The 27,605-nt window shown below is 40.5% G+C and overlaps 1 pseudogene; it reads left to right on the plus strand.

Moving 5' to 3' along the window:
* Positions 1 to 1,435: 1,435 nt before the first annotated feature.
* LOC139940834 (uncharacterized) lies at positions 1,436 to 27,496 on the plus strand (annotated as a pseudogene).
* Positions 27,497 to 27,605: the final 109 nt, after the last annotated feature.

Genomic DNA, 27,605 nt, shown 5'->3' on the forward strand with positions numbered 1-27,605 from the left:
TGTTATTTGAGTATTGTCCATGGCTAATGGGAAAGCTTGTACATGTTGTATATTGTGAAATAGCATCGTTTGCAAAAATATGAAAACAAAACCTTCCGACGAAAATAGTGCTATAAACTTGAAGCTGGAGATAATTTCAAGTACTTTTCAACGGTGTTCGATAAGCATCAATTATTGACATTATCAATCAAGGTAATGTTTGTTTTGGAGCAATGTCAAGTTTGTTTCAAAAGGTAAAAAGGTCGCTTACGTCACTGCCTTTAAGAAAACAGTATACCAAACACGTCCCCCACCCAATTGGTCATACTCAAACAGAAACATGTATTAAAGCTTATCATAACTATGTTTTAAAGGCAGTGGACACTATTGGTAAATGTCAAAGACTAACCTTCACAGTTGGTGTATCTCAACATAACAAACCTTTGCAAAGTTGAGCTTAATCGGTCATCAAAGTTGCAAGATAATAATGAAAGAAGAAAACACCCTTGTCACACTAAGTTATGTACGTTTAGATGGTTGATTTCGAGACCTCAAGTTCTAAACTTGAGGTCTCGAAATCAAATTCGTGGAAAATTACTTCTTTCTCCAAAATAATGGCACTTCAGAGGGAGCTGTTTCTCACGACGGTTTATACCACCAACCTCTGCCACCAACCTCTCACCAAGAAAGGTTTTATGCTAAGAATTATTTTGAGTAATTACCAATAGTGTCCACTGCCTTTAAAAGAAAAACGGAATAGCTGATTTATTTCTGTCCCTATAGTTTCCAGTCGGTGTGACGAATCAGTGACAGAATTGAAACATGTTTTATTGTGTACAAGACTAACATTATTAAACAATCTACCAAACATTTTATCTGATGTTCCCTCTTTTGTTATCGACCCTGACGGAGTGAGCGATGTGTTCAAAATATTGGCAAGAGTTCTGCAAGGCGACATACTGGCTCCGTTTTCATTAATCTGTGCTTGACTACGCCCTGAGACAAGCCCTCAAATAATGAGGATCTAGGCTTCACCAATACCACAAGAAAGTTCAGAAGAATCGGCCCATTGACCTAGACGTCGCAGATGATAAAGCCCTACTGTCTGAAAACATCAAAGAGGCACAAGAGCTACTCAGCAGAGTTGAGTGGAAGTGTGAGAAGGTTGGTCTCCATCTCAAGATCAAGAATACGGAGTAAATGGCATATAATATTGGAGATCATGCTTTGGAGTTTCATCACTCAAGAAGGTAGACGATTCCTGGATGTACAGAGAAAGACATCAAAGTCCGTAAAGCGCTTGCATGGAAAGCCCCACATGACATGAAGAAGATCTGGACATCTCAGCTCCCTAAGACTCTTTCATGTCGCAATAGAAATCATCCTGCTGTATGGGTGTGAGTCTTGAACTCTCAACAAGGCGATGACCAAATCCAACAATGGTTGCTATACCAGGATGTTAGGGGTGGTACAGAATGTCTCCTGGAGGGATCACATCACCAACCTGGAGCTTTATGGCAACCTCCCCCCACTGAGTGAGAAGATCAAGGAGCGCCGGTTGCGCCTTGCTGGTCACTGTCTACGGCACCCAGAACTACCAGCCAATAAAGTCATCGTGTGAGAGCCCATCGTGGCAGGCACCCCGGAAGACCCACCAAGACCATGCTCAAGACCCTGATCGAGGATGCAAGAGTTAACATCAAGGAGGAGCTCAGGCGCACGCCCCCCCCCCCCCACCACCTTTCTGTCGGAAAAAGGGAGGGAAAGAGAAAAGGGATGGAAAGGGGAGGGGACGACGCAAAATAACTACATACCTGTGTATTTTTTTTCGAAAAACCCCGATTAATAACCCTTCGTAGGCCTATTTTGTACACTCTGTTTCATAGTGGACTACTTTTATTTCATTAACAGGCGGTCTCTCATGAGGAATTTAGTGTGAATATGTGCGTGTATGTGGACAACGTGTTATCCCAAATGAACATTTTGGGCGAAACAAGTGGCCTAATTTTAGCTCTGTATCTGCCGTGAATTCATCGCTTGCGATCACCATTCCGCTTTCATCGACTCCCCCCTAATATCGAGGAGCCCCCCCCCCCCCCCCCCTGCGTGGGAATAAATTACATGCCTGGGGCCAATTTCATAGAGCTGCTTAAGCAAAAAAAATTGCTTAAGCACGAAAACAGCTCGCTTATTTTACACATGTTACTGGCCCAAATTTCATGCCATATACATTGCTTATGACTAGTATTTAGCTGTTGTTTACTTAGCATAACAATTGAGTGGAGTCTTGGCCGGTAATCTGATTTTACTAAGCAAGAATTTTTTTGCTTAAGCAAAATTTTGTGCTTAAGCAGCTCTGTGAAATTGGGCCCTGGTCCCTTGAAAATACACGCCCTGATGGCATACATTTCTGGCGTAATTGTTAAACAAAATAACGTCGTAAAAACTGAGTTTTTTTCCAGTAATTCATGTAAATGACCCTGTGAACCAATTTTACATGTAGGTCTTGAAATACAAGTATTTGATACGACAATTATAAATGTGCACAACATTGATCGCCACCGACCTACAGGGTCAGTAAATTGATGGCAAACTAGCCCCCGTAAATATTGGTTCAATCCACTCTGTATCCTTGGTCCAGCACTTTGATATCAATTTCTTCCGTTTTGTTAAGAAACCCCGATCTGGCTCGTGAACCTTACCGAGCTAATGCTCCTGAAGATGTACATAGCCCTACGCCTAGATTTGTTCAAAAACATCATATGTTTTGGGTAAAAATCAAATTATTTTTGTACGTGAACTTTCTCAGCTTTCGAAACGCGCGCGCACGGACGTTCTCATAATTAGTCGGGTTCCTTCAATTGTAGCAATTAACTACACCATTATTGATAAGTGGTCCTGGGGAAACCCGACCGAAAAAAAATAAATATTATATCAAAGGTGCTGGGGCCAAGGACACGGATCGGATGGGGTCAATTAATTGGGCTTTATTCAACCGCAAACACTATTGTTCACTCATTCATTCGACTGTAAACTATTTGTCACCAACGCGTAATCAAAATGCCCGGCGATCTGTACACGATCACGCGATGTACAATTAATGAATCAAAGGCTGTTACTTTACATGTTTGTTTCAGTGCACTGAAAATAATGTAGGCCTGTAACAAAATAATTATCAGCTAAAACAAAGGGATCGGCCGCGGATGGGAACGCTGATTTGTTGTTCCTGTGAATTTCTCCTTTTTTTCAAAAATTTCTATGGGTAAACCTGATTTTGTTAAATTAACATTCAGAAGTCAGTAGGTCATCTCATGAAAAATTATGTTCATAATCTCTCTCATCTGTTCACAGTCCTTTACTTTTGTTTTAATCATGGCTAATGGTTTATTGGGTCTCATCCCTCAGTCCCAAAGCAGCCTGGCCGTAACTTGGAGATACCTACACGCGTATAAAGCAACAAAAATCCCTGCTAAACCCTTGGAATAATGCTTATTGTAGCGCTGAATTCACTGCTTCCGCAAGCGCCAAGTTCTTTGCTTAATACGGTAAGCAGAGCCATGAAATCTGGCCCTGCACATGCCTGGCGGCATTTCTTTTCCTCATTTGTTTTTTTTGAGGATTCCTTTTTTTTTCTCCACTGATTTATTAGAACAACTTTCACTTTGAAAGCACTGGGACAGTGGTTATTTCATGGTAGGCCTGTACACTTTGAAAGCACTGGGACAGTGGTTATTTCATGGTAGGCCTGTACACTTTGAAAGCACTGGGACAGTGGTTATTTCATGGTAGGCCTGTACAGAAATAAAAATTGCTGCATGGGGATTGAAAAAAAATCACGCCCCCCGTTTGGAAAATCCTGGATCCGCCCCTGGAGCTAATCAGCTGTATGCAGGATAGAGTTGTGTGGCGTTTATAGTCTTGGTGCAAGACGGTTTCTCGCGGGGCGGTGAGTCAGGTGAGTGTGTGGGGCGGTCGACGCGGGCGCTGTTGGTGAGTTGACCGCACTGTGCGTGAAAGGAAAACAAGAAACGTCTTGCACCAAGACTACAGACATCGAGTCCGACTCAAACATGCGGCAACGCGACAACTTGTGAGTCGACTGATACATGGAGGAAGGAATAGAAGAAGCTCGAACGACCCGCAAAACCGCAGAGTAACAAAAGAATACCCTGACAATGCCCGTCTGACCAGTGGAAAAAGATACGACACCTCCAGCTGGACGGCCGATTAACGAGCAGGATTAGATCCCTTCGTACAGAACGTGCGGTACCGCCACTCTGCACCGTCGCCTTCGCGTAATGTTGAATCATTGGAGACCAGAATTGTGAATATACACGTTTTCAGTTACCGTTTGTGGTGTTTCACTGAAACATCATGGCATATTTATTCATTTTTTGTGACTTTCCGGTCACTAGCGGTGGTTCAAAATGTGGGTATTAGCACACGAGGGTGGTTGGTATTCAATTGTGTTTTTCGATTTGGTGAGCACAAGTGTACACAAATTTTATCAGGTCTCAAAAAAGTTGATTTTCTGTATTATATCCATACGACATACGACACCATGGTTGAGTGAAGAACCAAGTGCGCACGCGCAAACTCACATACGCCAGGTCGCCCATTGTCTGTATAAGGTATGTATGTGATTACCAGGTGTTGTTAAAGCCATTATACACTTTCGGTAAACAGTATTGTCCAAGTCCCACACTTCGTGTATCACAACTTATATATAAAATAACAATCCTGTGGAAATTTAGGCTTAATCGGACATCGGAGTCGGGAGAAAATAACGGGAAAACCCACTCCTGTTCGCCGTGTCATGACATGTGTTTATAACAAATCCGTAATTCTCGTTAACGAGAATTTATATTGTTTTACCGTTTTCTCAAAAAGTAAAGCATTTCACGGACTAATATTTCAAGAGAAGTCTTGCACCATTACCTACTGTAAACCCTGTAAATTATTTGTAAATCTGTGAACTTTTTTTCTGTACCGAAAGGGTCCAATGGCTTTAAACGACCGCGGTACCGCAGGTTCGACTTTTGAAGTCCCTTCGTTCGAGTTCCTTCTATTCCTTCCTCCATGACTGATATGAGTGACTGAGTGAGTGAGTGAGTGAGTGAATGAGTGAGTGAATGAGTGAATGAGTGAGATGGGGGAGCGTTTTTTATGCTTTAGGTATGGTGCACACTTATGTTTAGGTATGGTGCACACTTTTGGGTGACGCGCGCGGCCTACATCACTCAGTACTAGATCGGAAGTTCCGTATGATGGGAACTTGTACGTGTTACTACGTGGACCATTCTTATGTCTGATGAAACTGGGCCATTATGCTGGACCTATTATGTCCTACAAACCATTATTTTCGAGCTATTGTGTCCTACAAACCATTATGTCAGACATTTCCCTAAAAAGTGTAAAAGACTAGAAACTCAAAAGTGCTTCTCTCTTCGGAAATGATTCTTGAACCCATTTGGTTCGTATCACTAGATACTCAACACGGGCACGGATTCTCTGCGTATTGTTATGCCCATGTTTTTTCCGGAGTATTTTACCTTACACAAATTAATTTTCGTTTCGTCAGTTGGAAAACATGTGTGTTGACTTAATTGTGTTGAGGAGGAGACCACTGGCTGAAACGATCTTTCCCCTCTTGCCAACCCCCATACAAATAATAAATGAAGCTGTTGTTCGCACAGTTTCTTCTCATAGCAACGATCTCACTAAACATCTCTGTTGACGTAAACTGCAAAAGGCTTTTTGAGGCAAATCGTTATTGTTTACACTGTGACCCTTATAATTTGTCTTTCTTTTTTTTTGCAGTTGCGGGTATAGCTTCTGGGTTTTGTTGTGTGTCCCCCCCCCCCCCCTTTTTAAGACATTTTCATCAGTTTGATAATGAAGATTACACTTTAGTGGCAAGATTTGTTGAAAAACATAACCACTTTTCATCTGCACGCCGCTTTCCCTTTGAAACTGCACCATTTTCAAGAGCCTGTAATGGACCGCTAATAGAATTATTGTTGGTGGGAGATATGAACTTATTCATGGCAGAGAAAGGCGTCATCAGTTGTCTTTGACTGAGCCTCAAAACCCGTTTATCCTGACGTATTTGCATGAGCGAAAGATCAAGGTCAAAGGAAAGAGAAGAATGACTCAAATCATACATACCAATGCTGAGTGTCATATCAGCCAACCTGAAGGCAACTAGATTTAGGTAATATCCAAGAAGAAAATCAAACGCATCTTAATTCCCACCTTATCATAGTATTAAATAAATAAGCATCGAACTGTCTATAATCTAAGGATATGTTTCTATTTCATGCCTTACAATTGGTTATGTCTCAGTTTTGCCAGTAACTAGTGTTTGGTGTGACATTGAGTAAGATTTTAACTGTTTAACAATGAAGGTTTCTTAAATGCCATGGCGCCTCAACACAGTAAGCAAAAGAAAATAGCTAAAAAATAGACCTGAGAAGAGTGGTTACACGGTCAAAAATTAAATGCTGATAATTGAAGAACCATCGGATATGTAAAATATATAAATGTAGAATAAAACTGCAAGCTTTCCTTCGTGAATTGATCGGAAAAATCAACATTCACGGTGATGTTTGCAATCGGCTCACAATAAAAAAGCGATTTTTGCAATCAGCCCATAACGAAAAGCAAATGTTGATAATTGAGGACGCAGTTGAATACAGCTTAAATCCAATTTGTTCAAAGCACCTTCTCTCCGTAAAGTTCATGCTTTAATTTAAATCGCCGTTTTGAAAGGAAAGAGTTAATAACTTGAAACGGGAAACGATAAAGTAATTATTTAGAATAGTTACAGTAATTTGAATGCTGACAATAGCATTCATACCCAAATCACATGCGCCACTCACTGTACTGACTATCCCCTTAGGTACCGTCTGATTAGAAAGTACTTTTTGGATTAGATCATCTTATGGGTGGCCATTTGAAGTATTCTATTACATGTAGTAACATCAAGTCCCGCCATTCAACCAATATTCTTCCTGTTTTTAATCAATATGATACAATCATCTTGTTGTAGTTCAGCGTTTTCAAGCAGGAAAGACGTCGTCGTCGTCGTCGTTGTTGTTATTGTGTATTGTTGTTTGTTGTTCGTTGTTTGTTGTTTTTAAACATAATCCAAATCCTAATTTTTACATGCTTAACTTTTATTATGGATTAAGGACTTTTATGGATTTTGATACCGAATACTACCAACTAATTTGATTGACTTATCGCTGTTCTTTCATGGTGAAACTATTTGTGATTGATATTTGCCCGTTGTTTACACGCGCGTGCATACGTTCATGCCCTGCCTACTTAGTCCATTATCCCTAGAGTATTCAGAAAGGCAAGGTCACTCTATTTACTGTCTCCCAGTCGTACCTATCATAATAGACACTCTAAAGATACCGAATATATTGGCTTCGGATTAAGACTTGCCATAAGATGTTCAAAACAGTCGGTTCCATTGTTAGAACAACTCAACCGAACACAGAAACATTGTATTACGTGATTTCGCCATCCGTATATATTGCGCCGTCGCAGTCTGCATTTGGATATACAAATGAGAAACTCCGCAGATGCACACCACTCGCATAATCTTTATGTCAGTTGCTACATCTTGAATTGAGTAAGCTTGTGTGGAGGACTGAAAATACTTGTTTCCCATTGTGGAAAAAGTCTGTAGTTATGTTAAGATCAAGCGAGTAATCCCCGATCCTTATACCACCCCATCGGTCGTATCAGATATAGATACTGACTTGAGGGATGAGACCCAAACGCAATGGGGTTTATACCTACCCCATGGTGCTTGTTCTGCACTCAGGGGAGACACGCGTAACGCCAAAAGTCGACGGCAGATAGTCATCATGGTGATGATTACACTGGTTCCAATTTCCATATTGGCCGTGCTCTCTATTGTCTTGATGGTCAACTCTGGGGCGGACAACACCAGGTTGGAGTTGGTGCGAGACAGAGTTGGTGGCAGCGTTCAGGATGCAGGGGAGTTGGTACATCATCTACAGCTTGAGAGGGGCTGAGTGCGCTCTATATCTCATCGGGGGGGCCAAGATGGGCCTGGGTACTTGGTGGATCTCTATAAAGAAACAGACAGCGTCATTCAGAACATTACGTGGAACCTTGAAGTAGACTTTCCTAGTAGGGGTTACTTTAACAGCAAGGTTGACTTTATTGCTCACTTAGGTAGTTTTCGGGATGACATGATATCGATCGGGGTTAAGAATCTAACCATTCCAGACGTCATTGGTTTTTACACACGTGATATAGATGCGATAATGTATTGGCTGTCTGAAGACATTAAAGACTATACGTCTGGAGGTCTGTGGCGACAACTGATTGCCTACCAGTTCCTGATCCTAGCAAAGGAGCACATGGGTAAAGAACGGGCCATCGGGGGTACATTCTTCTCTTTAGGAGGTTTCAGCTCGATTCAAGGATTACCTGTGGTACCTCAACGAAACATTTATGGCAGAAACGTACCTTAACACCGCCCTTCAACTTTCGTCATTTCTTCAAGAAGCTTACAAGATTGACAATGAGCTGTACGATCAACTCCAACAGATGCGCTCTGAAATTCACCACAATGACTTCGAGAATCTACAACCTTCGCTTACTAAGGGAGATAACTGGTTCCATAACATGACGTTTTACATTGATATCCTTTGAAACTGCAATACCGTCTGGCAGATTTGATCGTTAAGGAGCTGGATTTAACCACAAGGCAGGGGAAAGTAAACGTAGTAGCCTGTGCTCTGCTCCTCTGCTCGGTTCTACTCACGGGACCGATTATCATCTTAGGCATCATCCGACAGACAAAGTGCATCCAACAAGTTAATGAAAATCTTCATCTGAAAACGAAACAACTCCGGGAGCAGAAGAAACGAGCGGACTCCTTGCTGTACCAGATGTTACCCAAGACAGTAGCTGAGCAGCTCAAGCAAACTGGCAATGTACCTGCTGAGACGTACGACGCAGTCACGGTCTTCTTTTCCGATGTGGTCAACTTTACCGTTGTGTCAGCAATCAGCACACCCATTCAGGTAAGACGTTACTTCATTTGATCGACATTTACCATGACGTGGCCATCTTTTCATGTTTACTTGCTTAATACTATCAACAATAAACAAAATTGAAATTATGATCACCGATTTCTCGTCGTAGGAAAAACTACTCGGCTCTTTTACGATTCTTTCTTCGGTTGTTTTTTGTTCGCCAAAATGAATAAATTTGTTGCACTTTAAAAAAAATGCTTTCATCTATTTTCAACCGTTTCGTGCGCTAAAAATCATTTTTGATTTATCCGATCTTAACCTTTCGGAGTTGGCTTTACCTCCAGCCGTTTAAGTTAAATACAGCCCAGGTTGTTATCGGTTTTGGTTTTCGGTGTTTTTGTTTTTGTTTGTTATTGCATCTTCATAAAAAAATATTTAAAACAATGTCTCGAAACGGCCGAGTCCACGCTGCTTTACATGGGATGGGCAACATGTGTATCTTTAAAGGGCACGTGTTACATCCAGGCTAGACTATTTAGTTCTAAACACTTGTAGTAACTATATGTTTTACTTGATGCTACTCTCACACTGTGAATACGAATATTTTGAAATTCGCGATGAGTTCGCCCAAAAGTTGTGATTTGAAAGTGAATATGTTCTCGGTCGTCCTTAAACCTCTCCCTACCAATATCTAACGCATAACACGCTCGCTTTACCAACCCTACTATGAGCCAGCAATTTTGGTTTTGCTCAATCCGAGCAAATTCTATGGTATGGTTGGTAAAAAAGAGTCTAGCGAAACCCTTGGATATATAGGGGATCTTGATTTCTTCATGCCAAAGATCTAATTATCTGGGCCTTACCAGCGGCAAGTTTAGAACTTACTAAAGTTGTCATAATGGTGACTGAGACAGGGAAAGATAAGGGAGTTGTCATAACGGTGACTATAAAACAGGGAAAGATGAGGGAGTTGTCATAATGGTGACTGGGACAGGGAAAGATAAGGGAGTTGTCATAATGGTGACTAAAACAGGGAAAGATAAGGGAGTTGTCATAATGGTGACTCAGACAGGGAAAGAAAAGAAGGAGTTGTCATAACGGTGACTCAGACAGGGAAAGATAAGGGAGTTGTCATAATGGTGGACTCAGACAGGGAAAGATAAGGGAGTTGTCATAATGGTGACTCAGACAGGGAAGATAAGGGAGTTGTCATAATGGTGACTGAGACAGGGAAAGATAAGGGAGTTGTCATAATGGTGACTCAGACAGGGAAAGATAAGGGAGTTGTCATAATGGTGACTCAGACAGGGAAAGATAAGGGAGTTGTCATATGGTGACTGAGACAGAGAAAGATAAGGGAGTTGTCATAATGGTGACTCAGACAGGAAAGATAAGGGAGTTGTCATATGGTGACTGAGACAGAGAAAGATAAGGGAGTTGTCATATGGTGACTGAGACAGAGAAAGATAAGGGAGTTGTCATAATGGTGACTCAGACAGGGAAAGATAAGGGAGTTGTCATAACGGTGACTGGGACAGGGAAAGATAAGGGAGTTGTCAGAATGGTGACTCAGACAGGGACAGATAAGGGAGTTTTCATAACGGTGACTGAGATAGAGAAAGATAAGGGAGTTGTCATATGGTGACTAAAACAGGGAAAGATAAGGGAGTTGTCATAATGGTGACTGAGATAGAGAAAGATAAGGGAGTTGTCATATGGTGACTAAAACAGGGAAAGATAAGGGAGTTGTCATAACGGTGACTGAGATAGAAAAAGATAAGGGAGCTGTCATATGGTGACTAAAACAGGGAAAGATAAGGAGTTGTCATAATGGTGACTAAAACAGGGAAAGATAAGGGAGTTGTCATAACGGTGACTGGGACAGGAAAAGATAAGGGAGTTGTCATAATGGTGACTAAAACAGGGAAAGATAAGAGAGTTGTCATAACGGTGACTGAGACACGGAAAGATAAGTGGGTACATCTGTCTCCCGGAAAGGACGTGAAATAAGTGTTTGGACAATAGTCAGCTCTGAACCGTGTCGGGTACCATTGTTTACAAAATATAGTCTTTGAAATTATTACAAACATGTTCATCATTTCACTTCTTTTCATAAATAAAGTGATATTTGTTTATCACTCAAGTGCCGAAAGTTCTGAATTTCTGCTACAAAATGTAATTACGATAGAAGTTGCCGGCGTCCATTATGAAGCACGATGCATGACTGTGTTGTCATTGCACATTAAGTCTGTTTAATGTTGGCTTGGTGATGAGAACACAAAGCACGTGCTTTCTAACGTCATTCTAGTCTTTATGCAGAAAACGTTTCATTGTTGACTATATTTTCAATAGCATTGACTTTGATGCAATCACGTACTCACAGGTGTGGCTGTTTTGCTTTTGGTTTTTTTTTCGGTGGTGTTCCGTTTCTTTTGTTTTGTTTTTGTTCGGTTTAGAAGGCCTTTGGTTTTTTACTTGTTCTGGGTGGGTTTTTCTTTGGGGGGGGGGGGGGGGTGAGAGAAGGATATTGTGATACAGATGTTAAACTTCCCGTGTGCCAGCCAGTCTTTCATTCACTGCAGCGGAAGCCAAGGAACAGCACGCTCATAAAGTTATTATTTAGAGCGGTATCTTCATACTTCTGCTACACAATAAGATGTTGAAAGCACTATGGTCAACTCTTCATTGTACAGCGAAGAGGGCGGGAAAAGATCAGAACTCTTAATAAATAAGGCCAGGACCAAAACACTAAGCCACGGAATAGTTCGTGTTGTGATGGGCTTGAAGGGTTCTATAAACACTATAGTCCTGTTTTACCGGTATACGTGCAGTACGGCTATCACTTGAAGTTCAATCAGACGTTTACAGTAATTGTTTTATCTTACTGGCATTATGATCATTAACAAGATAAGACATGACAATCTCTTTACAACGTTTTGTCTGTTCCCAAGGTGATCGTCATGTTGAATGCGTTATATCAATGCTTAGACGGAATCATTGACAGATATGACGTCTACAAAGTGGAGACAATTGGGGATGCGTACATGGTCGTGTCAGGTAAGTACGTAAAGAGATAATCACCAATTGGTTTCCAATTTGCTCAAAAGTGACGCAAAGTTTTGCACGTGCTCGATGTGCCGTTTGGAAACTTAAGTTAATGGGTTTATGATATGCGTAGACGGGTCCCATCTTCTTTGACGAACCGCATTCTTTAAAATGGATATTGTCTTGTACACAATTGATATTATTTTAATTCGTTCTTTTTAACTTGAACTCCGCGAGAGTCACAGGACGTCTAATTTTCTTCAAGAGCGATTTTTCAAACGGGATCGGGGGGGGGGGTAGCGAAAAGCCTTACTACGCATGCAGTGATGTGACTTCAATATTGTAGAGTAATTTTCATGTTATTACGATGTGGTTGTTTTAGTTTGTTTGTATAAGACGGCTTCTTGTACTTCGTCATTCACAGCTTTTCGTAATTGGAATCATATGATTTGAAGTCCATTGACTTACTGGAAGCCAGAGAGGGAAGCTATATTAGAACGGGTTAGAAGATATGCTCATATTTACGGGTATTTGATACTCGAGTGGCAGCAGTTTGAACTTGATGAGCTTGTTGTTGATGCCAAAGACTCAAACTCAAAGAGCAATGAATTGTAATAAAACCATAGATCAAGTCTTGACTGTGGATTCGTAGGAACGAATGATGCTGGTGTTTCTTATGTTGGGTCACTTTGCATTAATAACCTATAGTCATTATTGTCCGTGGAATGTTATCATTGTGTCCACAAGAGAATCCGACACTATAATCAGGAATCACTGTGTGGTGAAGAGGTTTTCAACTAGTGGTTTAATATAATCCCAACGAGGCCTGGTTCTTGATAATTTTACCAAGACGAAGTCGAGGTAAATTATCAAGAACCAGGCCTCGGCGGGCTCAAACCACTAGTTGAAAACCGATTCAACACACTTTGATTCCCATTCATAAATACCTTTTTGGTCAAAAAACATCATCACTTTTGGTCAAAAAGTAAAATAAATGAAAAAATTATAATTGTTCAATGATTTCTTTCAACCCCGACACCCCTCCAGCTATGAAATGGTAAGGCCCTCCGCCGCCTTCGGGTAAACAACTCCTTATAAGGGAATGCTGTGCGCGTCGCGCGTATCGCGTGATGCGGCACAACTGTCCCGGCCGTTGCTCTCGACCAATAGGAATGAAGAAACTGTATAATAAGCACAGGTGCAAGCTCGCGTGTCACGCCCATGTTTTCACATTTGTTACTGGTCATAAACAAAGGTTTATACACACCCACGTGACCCGCTCTACACCAATAGGAGTAGCGAAACTGTGTGAGGTATTTATGAATGGGTTTTAAGGTAGGCCTTACGAGACAGTCACACAACCACAAAGAATGATGACCTGCGTCCTTGAAATAATTGAAAAATTCAAATTTCACATGTTTTAATTTGTCTTAGTTTACTTTACAAAATCCATTGCAGCTTAGGTAACCATTTAGCAATACTTTTAATAAGTGTGTTTCGATTTCACAAAGGCAGTCCTAACTTAGGACTAGTCATTCTAGACTTAAGATCGATCCTGGGATCGATTTCACATAGCTTCTCTAACAACTAGAACTTATATTGTTTGGACTGACAGTCTTCGTCTGACTTAGATATCAAGAGAATGCCAGTCAGATCAATAACTAATAATCAATTTAATCGAGCTCTGACGTAAATGAGAAATGGTTGGTTTTATCATTTTTGTGAAGGCTGACTCCAACCCAAAAGAGCACCATTTGAAGCTCCACTAACTTTTACTCCCATTCGAGCCTCTTGCCAAACTGGGATTAATAGGCATGCGCGTCAGATCGATGGAGACCAACCAATCATCTTTCTAATCCAACCGTTTTATCATGTTCACTGATTCCATTTTGAAGAGTTCGGACTTGACAAACCGATTGAGTCGTTTCAAATTGAAAACGGGTCGAAATCCCTTGTATTTATGATTGGGTATGACCAATACGTGGATATAAACGTCGACCCTCAACTTGCCCTATTGCTCCAACATTGCTCCAACATTGCTCCAACATTGCTATTTCTGTGTGAGTTACCAGTCGTCGTGTCTCGTTCATGTGAAAACTGCTTTGGCACTTCGTCATCGTAGGTACCACTCAGAAAGATTTTCTTTAATCCTGCGTGCATTGTGACGCCCATAGTTTTCAATATCGGGCTCTTGTTGTGTTCTGTTTAGTGGTGTCTGGAGAGTCACAACTCAGTCCATGCCCACCAACAATGAAGGATTTATTGTATTACAACAGTTGTTTCTGTTCCGATTACTGTTCCGATTACTCTGTCTTTATTGTAGTTGGAAGATTTTCTGAAAGGATTGCCGAAATCGTTCGGATTCATTTTCAGCTCAATGTTGCATTCGGATTCAGTTTATAAACTTGCTCTTCTTGTTTATAGATGCTTCAACAAAACTACTCATATAAACTTAGTTTACTATCATTGAATTGCGTAAGCGTATTGCCGCCACCTTAATATTTTTTTCTCTCTTATCGTCTACTTTTCGTGTACGTAGACGATGAGACAATGTTTTTTTACTCATGTGTTTTTGTTATTGTAATGCCGTATTGAATACACGTCCACACTTGACATCACTCGTGCAGTGCAGACAAAGTATTGGGTCTAAAGACTCACCTCTATGAATGTAAGTTTCTATTGTGAGCAACACGATAAGATCTTGATGAAAATTGACTTTTTCATATTAAAGTACTAAAGCGGCTCAAGTCGACTTGACGATCTGTATGCACTGAATGTCATCGGGGTCGGTTCCAACGAATGAATAAAGTTTCTGACAGTAGCCTAATGCAATGTTGTATCTGTATGTGTGCCATAGGAGTACCTCAGCGAAATGGCAACAAACATGCCCCGGAGATGGCCCGGTTATCCCTTGCAATATGCTCTGGTGTATCCACGGTTCAAATCCCACACCTTCTTGGAAGTACCTTCAAGCTCCGCATTGGAATTCACACAGGTAAGAAACTTAAAGGAACACGTTGCCTTGGATCGGACGAGTTGGTCAAAACAAAAGCGTTTGTAACCGTTTTTTATAAAATGCATATGGTTGGAAAGATGTTTTAAAAGTAGAATACAATGATCTACACAAGTTTGCCTCGAAATTGCGTGGTTTTCCTTCTACTGTGCGAACTGACATGGTCGGCCATTTATGGGGGTCAAAATTTTGACCCCCATAAATGGCCGACGTGTTAGTCGACGAGGGTAAAAGGAAAATCATGCAATTTTGAGGCATGTTTGTGTGGATCATTATATTCTACTTTTACAACATCTTTCTACCCATATGCATTTTATAAAAAACGGTTACAAACGCTCTTCAAAGACCAACTCGACCGATCCAAGGCAACGTGTTCCTTTAAACACAGCTCATAACAAATATAGATACTATTTTAGTGTGAGAAATAATTGACACTAGGGCCCCAAATTTCATCAAGCATACATGTAAAAGATCTTAACTAAAGTGTGTATAAAAAGGACGTTGTAATAACTAAAATAATAATAATTTAAAATGAATCAGTGGTTACCAGCTTGGTTCTATTCGGAAAGAGATGATTTGAGCCTACCATAGAACAGTAAAGGACAACTTGCTGTTAATATAATGCCGTATTGAATGCCGCATTTAAAACTCTATCGACATAGACATAATGACACTCTAATAATTATGACACTTTGACGACTCCATGATGACACTCTATTGAAAATGTTATTGAAAATGATGGTAAATGGTGCAGCGTGTGGCACGTTGCACAATTTACCATCACTTTATTTATAGGGTTTTGAGCTGGAGCTATACTAATGACATTGTATTATTTGTAATGTATGTAAGGTCCGTGTGCTGCTGGTGTAGTTGGATCCACGAGACCACGTTATTGCTTATTTGGAGACACAATCAACACTGCATCTAGGATGGAATCAACTGGAGAACGTTCGTTCATTCTCATTCATTATTTCTATTATGTTCTTTGTGTTTATTCAGCATGGATTTTGTTTAGTTTGGGTTGGAAAGCGTTGTCATTAAACATCATGTTCATTTGAGGGGTCATGTCACACCAATTTATTTTCCCGAATTTATGTTGTTTTTTGTGTTTGTTTTCCAAATAGCGCACAATGTGAAAGTTGTTGTTCTAGCGCTTGTCTATGATAGCTTTAACAAGTTATTTTCCTTAATACGGATGGGGATTTCTTATTTTCGTAGTAATGCCAAAATTAATCGTACATTTTGTTTTCTCAACGTGTTGAACGGTGGAACCCTGTCAAACAAATGAATGCATGGAGTCCATTGTCGATGAATACTATACGAGATGAACAGTCCAGATTTTACAGTACAAGTATAATCAGCTTACAAGAAAGAACTGCATATCATTGGTTCTATATTATTATCCTTGTCATTGAGAAATGTTTGAAAACGAGAACACAATAGACCATTAAAGTGGTCCACCCGACACAATGAATACTCTTTAACAATGGTTGCTATAGTGTGGACGCCACCATGCTTAATGTGCACCAACCATGTACGCGAGACACACCTTTTGCCTTACAGACGGGCGGGAACGAACATCCAAATTCACATTCTTTCAAATACGACAGTTTATAAATCCAATACACGTGGCAACGTGACGCGGCGTGATTCACCAATCAAATGGCAAGGATCTTGGTGCAAGTTAATATAATACTTTAATACTTTCTTCCTATCAAGAAAGTCTGATCACAAAATAACCATTTGATTGTTTTGCATTCATTTCTCAGCTGGCAAGATCCACATTAGTGAAGCTATGAGAGATGCCCTTATAAGGTGTGATGAAGGATTTCACATTGTCTTAAACGGAACACTGAACATTAAGGTTGGTTGAAATTATGTATAAATACAAAAATTAGTAAACAGTGAGATGGCCTTAGCTTTCTATTCATTCCGGACCTTTTTAAGAGGCATAAACAAGTAGGCCCCCTACAAACAAAAACATCCCGTTTGTAGCAAACATTTGTGTTATTTCAACCCAAAATTAGTGCTTTTTCCGGTTTTCATTCATGGGGACAGCTGGGTTTTTTTCATTCCGAATGTTTATGGGAATATGTATGACTTTGGGAAAAGGTTCGTGTAAGTTTGCGTAAATCCCTAAATATTTGCCAATTGGGGACGATCGTGACACGGCCGAAATGTTGAAAATCTACGTAAGTATCTATGTGTGAAAACTAATCAACTGTTGCAAACTGCTTACCAGCCAAAAGGATGGTATAAACGCAAACAATGGTCAATGGCCCAATGATGTAATTAAGATTGATGTTGGATTTCACGTCGAGTGATTGGTCAATAAGAGGTTCACTGGAGTGACGGACTTTGGGAATGATATCGTTCTGGTTTCACGTCCAGTGATTGGTCAATAAGAGGCTCATTGGAGTGACGGACACTGGGAATGATATCGTTCTGGTTTCACGTCGAGTGATTGGTCAATAAGAGGCTCATTGGAGTGACGGACACTGGGAATAATATCGTTCTGGTTTCACGTGGAGTGATTTGTCAATAAGAGGCTCACTGGAGTGACAGACACTGGGAATGAGATCGTTCTGGTTTCACGTCGAGTGATTGGTCAATAAGAGGCTCACTGGAGTGACGGACACTGGGAATGATATCGTTCTGGTTTCACATCGAGTGATTGGTCAGTAAGAGGCTCACTGGAGTGACGGTCACTGGGAATGAGATCGTTCTGGTTTCACGTCGAGTGATTGGTCAATAAGAGGCTCACTGGAGTGACGGACTTTGGGAATGATATCGTTCTGGTTTCACGTCGAGTGATTGATCAATAAGAGGCTCACTGGAGTGACGGACTTTGGGAATGATATCGTTCTGGTTTCACGTCGAATGATTGGTCAATAAGAGGCTCACTGGAGTGACGGACTTTGGGAATGATATCGTTCTGGTTTCACGTCCAGTGATTGGTCAATAAGAGGCTCACTGGAGTGACGGACTTTGGGAATGATATCGTTCTGGTTTCACGTCGAGTGATTGGTCAATAAGAGGCTCATTGGAGTGACGGACACTGGGAATAATATCGTTCTGGTTTCACGTGGAGTGATTTGTCAATAAGAGGCTCACTGGAGTGACAGACACTGGGAATGAGATCGTTCTGGTTTCACGTCGAGTGATTGGTCAATAAGAGGCTCACTGGAGTGACGGACACTGGGAATGATATCGTTCTGGTTTCACATCGAGTGATTGGTCAGTAAGAGGCTCACTGGAGTGACGGTCACTGGGAATGAGATCGTTCTGGTTTCACGTCGAGTGATTGGTCAATAAGAGGCTCACTGGAGTGACGGACTTTGGGAATGATATCGTTCTGGTTTCACGTCGAGTGATTGATCAATAAGAGGCTCACTGGAGTGACGGACACTGGGAATGATATCGTTCTGGTTTCACATCGAGTGATTGGTCAGTAAGAGGCTCACTGGAGTGACGGTCACTGGGAATGAGATCGTTCTGGTTTCACGTCGAGTGATTGGTCAATAAGAGGCTCACTGGAGTGACGGACACTGGGAATGAGATCGTTCTGGTTTCACGTCGAGTGATTGGTCAGTAAGAGGCTCACTGGAGTGACGGTCACTGGGAATGATATCGTTCTGGTTTCACGTCGAGTGATTGGTCAATAAGAGGCGCATTGGAGTGACGGACACTGGGAATGATATCGTTCTGGTTTCACGTCGAGTGATTGGTCAATAAGAGGCTCACTGGAGTGACGGTCACTGGGAATGAGATCGTTCTGGTTTCACGTCGAGTGATTGGTCAATAAGAGGCTCACTGGAGTGACGGTCACTGGGAATGATATCGTTCTGGTTTCACGTCGAGTGATTGGTCAATAAGAGGCTCACTGGAGTGACGGACACTGGGAATGATATCGTTCTGGTTTCACGTCGAGTGATTGGTCAATAAGAGGCTCACTGGAGTGACGGACACTGGGAATGATATCGTTCTGGTTTCACGTCGAGTGATTGGTCAATAAGAGGCTCACTGGAGTGACGGTCACTGGGAATGATATCGTTCTGGTTTCACGTCGAGTGATTGGTCAATAAGAGGCTCACTGGAGTGACGGACACTGGGAATGATATCGTTCTGGTTTCACATCAAGTGATTGGTCAGTAAGAGGCTCACTGGAGTGACGGTCACTGGGAATGAGATCGTTCTGGTTTCACGTCGAGTGATTGGTCAATAAGAGGCTCACTGGAGTGACGGACACTGGGAATGATATCGTTCTGGTTTCACGTCGAGTGATTGGTCAATAAGAGGCTCACTGGAGTGACGGTCACTGGGAATGATATCGTTCTGGTTTCACATCGAGTGATTGGTCAATAAGAGGCTCACTGGAGTGACGGACTTTGGGAATGATATCGTTCTGGTTTCACGTCGAGTGATTGGTCAATAAGAGGCTCATTGGAGTGACGGACACTGGGCATGATATCGTTCTGGTTTCACGTCGAATGATTGGTCAATAAGAGGCTCACTGGAGTGACGGACTTTGGGAATGATATCGTTCTGGTTTCACGTCGAGTGATTGGTCAATAAGAGGCTCACTGGAGTGACGGACTTTGGGAATGATATCGTTCTGGTTTCACGTCGAGTGATTGGTCAATAAGAGGCTCATTGGAGTGACGGACACTGGGAATGATATCGTTCTGGTTTCACGTCGAGTGATTGGTCAATAAGAGGCTCACTGGAGTGACGGACACTGGGAATGATATCGTTCTGGTTTCACGTCGAGTGATTGGTCAATAAGAGGCTCACTGGAGTGACGGACTTTAGGGAATGATATCGTTCTGGTTTCACGTCCAGTGATTGGTCAATAAGAGGCTCACTGGAGTGACGGACTTTGGGAATGATATCGTTCTGGTTTCACATCGAGTGATTGGTCAATAAGAGGCTCACTGGAGTGACGGACTTTGGGAATGATATCGTTCTGGTTTCACGTCGAGTGATTGGTCAATAAGAGGCTCACTGGAGTGACGGTCACTGGGAATGATTTCGTTCTGGTTTCACGTCGAGTGATTGGTCAATAAGAGGCTCACTGGAGTGACGGACACTGGGAATGATATCGTTCTGGTTTCACGTCGAGTGATTGGTCAATAAGAGGCTCACTGGAGTGACGGTCACTGGGAATGATATCGTTCTGGTTTCACGTCGAGTGATTGGTCAATAAGAGGCTCACTGGAGTGACGGACACTGGGAATGATATCGTTCTGGTTTCACATCGAGTGATTGGTCAATAAGAGGCTCACTGGAGTGACGGACTTTGGGAATGATATCGTTCTGGTTTCACGTCGAGTGATTGGTCAATAAGAGGCTCATTGGAGTGACGGACACTGGGCATGATATTGTTCTGGTTTCACGTCGAATGATTGGTCAATAAGAGGCTCACTGGAGTGACGGACTTTGGGAATGATATCGTTCTGGTTTCACGTCGAGTGATTGGTCAATAAGAGGCTCACTGGAGTGACGGACTTTGGGAATGATATCGTTCTGGTTTCACGTCGAGTGATTGGTCAATAAGAGGCTCATTGGAGTGACGGACACTGGGAATGATATCGTTCTGGTTTCACGTCGAGTGATTGGTCAATAAGAGGCTCACTGGAGTGACGGACACTGGGAATGATATCGTTCTGGTTTCACGTCGAGTGATTGGTCAATAAGAGGCTCACTGGAGTGACGGACTTTAGGGAATGATATCGTTCTGGTTTCACGTCCAGTGATTGGTCAATAAGAGGCTCACTGGAGTGACGGACTTTGGGAATGATATCGTTCTGGTTTCACGTCGAGTGATTGGTCAATAAGAGGCTCACTGGAGTGACGGACACTGGGAATGATATCGTTCTGGTTTCACGTCGAGTGATTGGTCAATAAGAGGCTCACTGGAGTGACGGTCACTGGGAATGATATCGTTCTGGTTTCACGTCGAGTGATTGGTCAATAAGAGGCTCACTGGAGTGACGGACACTGGGAATGATATCGTTCTGGTTTCACATCGAGTGATTGGTCAATAAGAGGCTCACTGGAGTGGCGGACTATGGGAATGATTTCGTTCTGGTTTCACGTCGAGTGATTGGTCAATAAGAGGTCCACTGGAGTGACGGACTTTGGGAATGATTTCGTTCTGGTTTCACGTCGAGTGATTGGTCAATAAGAGGCTCACTGGAGTGACGGACTTTGGGAATGATATCGTTCTGGTTTCACGTCGAGTGATTGGTCAATAAGAGGCTCACTGGAGTGACGGACTTTGGGAATGATATCGTTCTGGTTTCACATCGAGTGATTGGTCAATAAGAGGCTCACTGGAGTGACGGACACTGGGAATGATATCGTTCTGGTTTCACGTCGAGTGATTGGTCAATAAGAGGCTCACTGGAGTGACGGACTTTGGGAATGATATCGTTCTGGTTTCACGTCGAGTGATTGGTCAATAAGAGGCTCACTGGAGTGACGGACACTGGGAATGATATCGTTCTGGTTTCACGTCGAGTGATTGGTCAATAAGAGGCTCACTGGAGTGACGGACTTTGGGAATTATATCGTTCTGGTTAGATGGCAAACTAAATTAAATGTCTGTTTCCCTACTCAAGTTTCGGGAAAATCTTTACAGTTATTGAAATATTGCGATTATATGGAAACTAAACGAAATTCCATATTTTCTCTCTTTTGGCTGTTTCGGGGCTAGACATTTCCAAATAATTGTAATGGATCAAACATTAAGACAGTATCGTCATTATTCAACTAATGCTGTAGTTTCATGATCTTTTTTTTGCAGGGAAAAGGCGAAATGATAACATACTTTTTGGATGGGGGCAACATACACCCTTGCACAGAGTTGGAGGACTAAACAATCCAAGTGACAAGGCGAAGGATTTGAAATGAAAGGGACAACTCATTTTAAAAATGAAAGTTTAATGATTAAGACATTTAAACCACCAATTAGAGAAACATGACCGTCTTTTGGTAAAACAGACTGGAGATTGTTTTATGATTTTTGGTAGACGTCTTATAACGAGTGGGAACCTCTGTATTGAAATCTAAACTTTGTGGCATCATCACTAAACTCAACGTGTTAGAACGTTTCCTGTTTATAACAGAAACACACTAAAATTTATTTTTAAGTTTAAACATTGGTTTTATGCAAAATGTTACTTAAAGGAACACGTTGCCTTGGATCGGTCGAGTTGGTCTTTGAAAAGCGTTCTGTTACCGTTTGTTATAAAATCGGTATGGTTAGAAAGATGTTGTAAAAGTAGAATACAATGATCTACACAAATATGCCTCGAAATTGCGTGGTTTTCGTTTTACCTCGTCGAAAAACACGGTCGGCCATTTATGGGAGTCAAAAATTTGACTCCCATAAATGGCCGACCGTGTTAGTTCGCGACGTAAAATGAAACCGGTGCAATTTTGAGTGAAACTTGTGTGGATCATTGTATTCTGCTTTTAAAACATCTTTCTAACCATATACATTTCATAACAAACGGTTTCAAACGCTTTTCGTAGACCAACTAGTCCGATCCAAGGCAACGTGTTTCTTTAAAGGAACGTTACAGAATTGGTAAGAAACAAAAATCTTGAAGATCACAGATTTACATAAAACTTACACCGTATAATGTTGATGATAGTTGAAAACATCCCTTGAAATATTTCTGTCTGAAATGTCATATTTGATGAGAAACCAAGAATCTAACTTTTTCATTCATTCATTCATAACAGGTTTATTATTCCCATGGCGACCGGAGGTCGAATTACAGGAAAATATACAGAGATTAAAAAATAGGAAAAATCACACTATTTCACATTATTTAAGAAATAATTGATTAAGGAGAGACAAATATTTACCATGTATAAAATAAATTGTTCTGAAAACTGCGGGGAAAAAACCCAAACCTGGAAAAAACCCAAACCTGGATAAAAAATATTGTTGGCAAAGTCAAAAGGGCGCATAAAAAGCTGCATTATATTACAAATCAGTTATTAAATTATTTATTCCATTTTTATTTTGGTATCGATGCAATGCAACATTTGTAATCGGTTTTTCACTGATCTCTCGTGACCAAGACGGCCAATCGATCTCCAACTTCTACAGGTTCGTCAGTTTATGTATATGATGGATTACATAAAGTGCTTACACTGCCAGCAACTGTTTTGTTAGCAAAAATAAATTCTGTAACATTTCTTTACTCAAAATGTGTAAAACTAGAAGAGTCCGTTTCACCATATTAATGGTCGTTTACTTTAATATTTTATTTCTAGTAAACTTAGCTCATTATTAAGCATAAAGTTATTGTTGAAGTGAAGAAGGAGAACCTCTGGCACATTAGAATGGGCCATAATTGCCCTATGTTACGAGGCTTGCATAGTGAACCGATGTAAATGGTGGACAGACTGCAACGTTAATGATTTTAACAGTTTGTTAACTGAAATTGTCTTGTTATAATGGTAGAGGTATCGTATTAACCAAACTAGTTTAGTCTCTTGTTTCCGAAGAGCCCCCCCCCCCCCCCCATATCGGATCGAAAACCAATGATAACTATAATTGTTTAATATTTATACAGATCAACATTGGGAATAATGTGTTACATCACAGTCGTTGGACCAGTTTTTTGGAGTGCATGCATCCATTCCCTGTAACTGTTCTGTTGAAAGTTCAGAAAGCAGATATATATACGTATTATGTCATATAGTCACATAAGTTACGCCAGCCTTTGTATTGTTAGTTTGATTGGCGACTTGGTCGTTCAGAATGTGTTGTTAATATTGTTGTAGGCCCTATTAAAAGGTACTTTTTGCAAGCACATAATTATTCTCATAATGGTTCTGGGCTACACTGTAAAAAATACAACAAATGAGCAGTTAAATTAGTGGAAGTAATTTACATATTCGTACTAAATGGATACGAACGTTTGTACATTGTTCAAAAATTTGTATGTTCTGGTGTGGTAAACCCCAAAACGTTGAATTTTACGACGATATTGCAGATTTATTGTTAAATATTTTTTTGTCTTGTGTATTTCGATATTTTACAGTTCCCAAAAATGTTTTCTGCAAAGTAAGTCAGATTGTGGCTGTGAGTATAGCTAGGCTCTTGATCCATAGTGCTAGATAAAACACAAGTTTCTACTGCTTAAATTGTGAAGACTTATTGTTCTGGTTCGCTTATTTGGCCTATTGGCCTAAACTTTTCCTGGGTTCTTAGGCGGGCACGGACCCCACGCCATGAAGGCTTTACGTTCGCATGCTCCAGGTTTGCATCCATAAAGTCAGGCCTACAGTGTACCTATTCTCAAAAAGAATAAATAACTGTAATCGAAAATTAAGTATCGATGGCACTATAACGAGGGCTTTCGTATCAAATCAACTGCAAATACCCTAACTTTACCAGCCTAAAATAAAAATAAGTATAAACCATGTGAACCTAGTTTACAACAAGTGTGACCTTGTACATTCTTTGAGTATTCTGGCAGGCAAGATACTACACTGGTCTTATGGGAAAGTTGACATTTTGTGCCATAATTTCCACATTAAACCAAGAGTTATGAAAGTAAAAGCTGGACAAGTTTTGAGATGTGCCCCATTTCATCATATCAAAAGTTGATAAGAACTAGACAGTGCAATCTCCCTAAAATATAAGATTTTATGATTTCTTCCATTAGGCTGTGTACAAATCATGCCTGCAGGAAGTCCAGGCTCTGTGGCTCTTTTGTACACATCGTCTATATGGAGCTGTATTACGATACCCTAGCCAGTCACAGATATTCATTCTTGACAACACCTCAAAATCATTTTGTTTAATAATACATGCCTACCTTGAAAAGTAGCTGAAACAAAGCAAAGACACAAAAACATGTTAATATTCCGATATATTTAATCATATTTTATTGCTATACATTAACATCTTTGGGAGAATATCCACTCAAACCTCTGCAAAAAACAAATTCAAATATTGCAAGGTATGGAATTATCTTGACTACATTTACATGATTGACAGTGAATAAACCATTACTTTACAAACCAATAACATTACAATATCTGAGAAATATCTGAAATTTGGTTTTCATATGTTTTCTTCTTGAAACATCCATTAGTTACAAAGAATACGAAATTCATTGCAAATTTGTTTAACTCGAAATTGCCTATTATACATGTACCATACATTTTACTTAAGCTAACAGATGAACTGCAAGCTGAAGTAAGGTACTTCATTACATTATTTATTATTATTCAGTGACATTTCAACTCAAATGAGGTCATTTGACAACTGTTCCTGGTCAATTAAGTGGATTGAATGAGCAAGGAAGTTGAGTGGAAACACTTATTTGATTTGAACATTACTTTGTTTTATCGTACATCAATTGTCCACTTACAAGAAAGAACTTGTTCTACGACTTATTGTTGAACCCTTAATGGTCAAACTAGGTTTACTCATACACAAAATACAAATCTAGATTGGAGTCCTTTCTTGAACAAACAAAACCATTAAGAAATTGTACTAACAACTCATTCTATAAATGGCATCGAAGATCTCTTTGATTTAATATGACCTTTTCATTCACCATTCAAGATACCTCTTGATATCATCATTCTGAATTTATATGTGTTTATTTCTTGTTTTTCATGTGTTTATTTTTTGTTTTCAATCGTCACTGATAACAAGTTTGTACTAGAACATCAAATACCTGTTATAATACGACCAGTTATTACAAATGACTGAGAGCAAATTGTTCACAGCTTATTACAGAGTGTCACTTGTAAGAAACACAAATATGTAAAACAAACTAATCTGCATTGCATCACGATATCCAGTGTCCTGGAACCAATAGTTGTTGCCCAACCTAATATGCTAAGAAAAACCTACAAACATGTCAACATGAATGTTGTCATGGTAGTGGTGAGCAGTAGTTATTGAATAGACATTGAGCTATACAGCCTTCCATGGTAACAGTATCTGCTTGCAGTCTGTATGGAATAGACATTGAGCTATACAGCCTTCCATGGTAACAGTATCTGCTTGCAGTCTGTATGGAATAGACATTGAGCTATACAGCCTTCCATGGTAACAGTATATCTGCTTGCAGTCTGTATGGAATAGACATTGAGCTATACAGCCTTCCATGGTAACAGTATCTGCTTGCAGTCTGTATGGAATAGACATTGAGCTATACAGCCTTCCATGGTAACAGTATATCTGCTTGCAGTCTGTATGGAATAGACATTGAGCTATACAGCCTTCCATGGTAACAGTATATCTGCTTGCAGTCTGTATGGAATAGACATTGAGCTGTACAGCCTTCCATGGTAACAGTATATCTGCTTGCAGTCTGTACGAGATGAACCCCTTAATAGAATAAGTTCAATGTGACATTATACAATTGTTGCATGCTGTGACAAGGTCCATAGCTTTTGTACACCCGAGGCGAAGCCGAGGGTGCAATTTTCCCTGGAGGGTGTACAAAACCCATGGACCCCAATCACAGCGTGCAACAATTGTTTTGTTATACCTCGGTAACACTAATATTCCTCTTCTCGAAGTTATGTTTGTTGTTATCTTCAAACATTGTTACGACGGAGTATTCATTGTTTAATAAGCAGACGAACAAGAAACAATTCCTGACTTCCCTCGAAGCACTGGAAATCGACCAACACTGGGAACGATCAAGGTGACGTACACCGGTTTACATCACTTTTCATGTTACCTAGGTACATCAGGGCCCAATTTCATGGCTCTGCTTACCACAAGCAAACCATTGGCACTTACAGAAGCAGGGAATTCTGTGCTTATGTCAAGCATATTTCACAGGTTAGCGGGGAATTTTGGCTTCTGCGTTTGCGTACTCCACATAACTAAGCATTCTACACTTTCACAGCTAGCGCTTGTACGAAAGCGGAGAATGGTGATTGTAAGTGCAGAATTCGGCTGTAAGCAGAACCATGTGAAATTGGGCCCAGGTTTGGTTAATTAATGTGTACACATAATTTTTATGTGACATGTTCAAATTTGATATTTATTTTGTACAGTCATAAACAAATTTGACAATTTTTAAACTATACATGAATTTTACATTTTTGTAACATCCTCTTTGTCTCTACATTCATAATTATAATAATGATTATATACATTCAGCATTTGACAAAAATTACATTTATTTACAAATGTTATTTATTTCAATTGTATAATTCTAGGACTTGTGGTAAATTTCCTTGAAAATAAAAGGAAAGGATACGAGAAAGGATTGGAAGAGTGGGAGGATCCAACTAAAAATGATTCTAGTATGTCCACTTAAGGTTACCTCTAATCAGTATGGAAACAACAAAATAAACAGGTGGATTTCAAATTATTGGTGCAAGATTTTTAAGTGGTTAGCTACTTGGTGACATCAAGATCAAGATTTGGAATAAATGTCCCCCTACAATTCTCAAGTTACCTCAATAGCTGTGGCTAGCATGTGCAGTTTAACAAAAGATGACAACAGCAACGTGTCTGGGGAAAAGGGCCTCATTATACAGCT

The sequence above is a fragment of the Asterias amurensis genome, chromosome 8 (assembly GCF_032118995.1).
Source record: "Asterias amurensis chromosome 8, ASM3211899v1".
Lineage (NCBI taxonomy): Eukaryota > Metazoa > Echinodermata > Asteroidea > Forcipulatida > Asteriidae > Asterias > Asterias amurensis.